The following is a 3148-nucleotide window of genomic DNA, read 5'->3' as shown; positions in this document are numbered from 1 at the left end:
AAAGAGAATGTGAATTTTTTTCCGAACAACTACCACAATAATAATCAAGAAGTTCGATCAAAGAAACGAATTTATTGAGTGGAGTTGATTGGTTTAGGCACCACATATAGAGGCTCCTTTAAACATTACAGTATAAATATTGACAGGTTGTTTTAATATTTTGTATGACTACACTTGAATAAACACAGAAAAGTAAGTTTTGCCCTACAACTTTACACCATAAAGGTAAAGATACTTGTGGTCACAAACTCTAAACACCATTTATTTGGATAGATAATATTGAGTAACATCTCTTCTCTATTGGTCCAAGATTCTCAGATGAATTATCCCAATTTCAGAGTAGAATCATCTAGAGGGTGTTTTTCACATTAGAAAGTTCAAGAACGCTGGAGTTCTCGTGTTTTATTCCTTGTGGATCTCTCCATGTAGCACCTAAGCTTATGAGATGTTCCTCACTTCATAATGACCAATTTAGTAAGGGTCAATTACTGCTAAAAGAGTAAAAACTAAATCAAGCATGGTAACTTATCATTTCCACCATTTTTTAGCTGTGAAATTCAACATTTGTCAAGTTCAAGGAAAAATAACTTCCATATTTTGTTCAGAAAAATGGCCATATTTCAGAAAGAATATGAAGAATAGATGCCATATTTTGAAAAGAATAGATACATAGATATGACCAATGTAAAAAAGGAATAGTTAGCTATATGCTGGGACTTTATCACATGAAATTAAGGTAATCAAAAGAATTGACTCACAGCTATGCAATTGGAAAATAAGTGAGCAATTCATGTATCAGATGATTATTTAAATGATGTTTCATAATTAATTATGTATCCCTCACAGTACATGCAGATATAAGCCTGGGGAGGGTGCACTGAATCTTAGCTTACAAGTGAGGGAAATTTGGCTGTACAGGTTAGATAACTTGTAGATTCAAGAAAGGTGCTGCATAAGTATGACATGATCCAGAAAGGTTGGTAGAAAAAGGATATTAACACAGTCAATTGAATATTTACTAAAATTTAACTTCACCCTTATTCATATCAGTTTATCCTAGAAAACAAAGGAAAACTTGAGAGGATGCCAAGTAGATGGTCCTGAGAGATGGAATAGAGTAGACTGCACTGCACCTTACAGGGCAGTATTTTGCTCTCCTATAAGGCAAAGCCATTCATAATTCCTGCACTGGGGAATAAGTAAATAAAGCTCCTCATCCATTCTTATATAAACACAGGAAAGAAGAGGATGAAACTATTGGAATGGTCCCCATTTAACTACCCAAGACATTAAATTTTTCTTACTCATAAGCATCACATTAAGGTTTAAAACTCAGTCTTAAATGTGTATACATAACCTGAAATTAGGAAGATATTCTAAAAGAAGATACTTGTATGAATAACATAATTTAATGATGGTTAGGAGAACATTTCCTAAAGCTAACTAACATATCAATGAGATTTAGGGATGTATTTTGAATGTATATGTGTATATGTGTAAGTGTAATATAAATGTGTTATAATTTATATACTAGAATCTTGATGGGTTGTATCAATATTTACCAATATCCTAATAGATGATAACAATATAAAAATTGCATTTTCTTCATATTCACTGATCTACATATTCAGTATATATTCAAATGTTTACATAATTTTATGTGTTGGATTTTTCTAAAATATGATTATAAATATTTAATTGTCAAAATGAAAGAGAAAAGAAAGTCATGAAGTTCATGATTTTGGAGAATTGCTTTGGTCAATAAAATTATTTTTTCTTACTTTAATTTGCCTGTATAATTGGCCTTAATAAGAATTGAAACTAGAAAGTAGAAAGCAAGATTATATATCTTCTGTCATTTAGAAGCCAGACAAAATATAATTGTGATGATTTAAATAAATCCAGTCACTATTTTAAAACTTATTTTTCATATATAACCTTTTAGATTTTAGCAATTATATGAATGAACTAAATCAAGCTTTATAATTGTGTTGCTGAAAAAGAACATCTCTTTTTCTGTCCCTTGGTTATCTCATATTGTTACAGTATCTCACTTTGTTACCTGATATATCGGATATATTTGTGTTTGGTTATTTGAAATTGGATAGGGAACAAGGGAAAACAAGATGAGGGGTGGGGGTGGGGGGGAGGGAAATGGGGACCAAGACATGTGAAAGGGTATCAATGTATGGGAATTAATGCACCATCTATCTGGCAAATATCATGTAACCCTTCTATTAATTACAATAAAAATATATGAAAAAAAGAATAAGTTCAAGTTCACTTTTCCATAGTCAATAGAAAAATATTACTTTCAAACAAGTATCCTCGCATGAAGAAATGAAGATAAAAATCACAGTTAGGAAAAAGTGAAGATAAAAATAACATGCTATTTTTGCAATCAATATGTATGTGTGTCATTCTTATGTAATTCTGAACCTAATCTCTCATTCTGCACTTTCTCCTCTGTCTTTCTGTCTCTCTTCCTCTCTCAAAGACACACACATAAACACTATGTTTTTATCCTGTTTTTGATTTTTAGACATACTCTTCATACCACAAATGAGGGTTAACTACGATTCCACTAATAGGATGACATTCTCCATGTAAAGTATTCAGTGTTTTATGATAACCACCTTCTCTGCATAAATGTGCAGTACACTGATTTCACAGTCTGTGTCACAGTCAGAAAAATGGCAGGTGGTATCCTGCTCTGTGCTGCACTTGAATAACAAATCTACATGAGCACAGTAAGAAAACTCATTACCCAACAACATATGTGGACGCATCATTTTGGGGTGCCATATGCTTCTGAGACACATATAAAATAATTATCACTGCTAGCCCTAGATAGCGTCATGTGTGTTCCATCAAGCTGTAGCTAGGAGGTTTAATTATGCCATCATCACTCCATTCCTTTTATGTCTCTTGCATCTTGACTCACTTTGTTCTCATTAACATTGCTAGTTTTATTTTCTACAAATAGTCTTTTTTTTCCTTGATCCTCAGCCCTGGAGGAATGAAAGAAGGTGTTAGTTACTTATCCTTAAACCATAACTTTAATGTATTGCTCTCACAGTCATTTTATCGGAAGCCATTATCTTCTGGAAAATGTTTTTGTAAATGTAATTTCTCTTCTTGATATGTC

This window comes from Megascapheus bottae, chromosome 4 (assembly GCF_031878675.1).
Source record: "Megascapheus bottae isolate mThoBot1 chromosome 4, mThoBot2.hap1, whole genome shotgun sequence".
NCBI classification, from domain to species: Eukaryota; Metazoa; Chordata; class Mammalia; order Rodentia; family Geomyidae; genus Megascapheus; species Megascapheus bottae.
The sequence above is the reverse complement of the archived record's forward strand: the minus strand, read 5'-3'. Positions refer to the sequence as shown.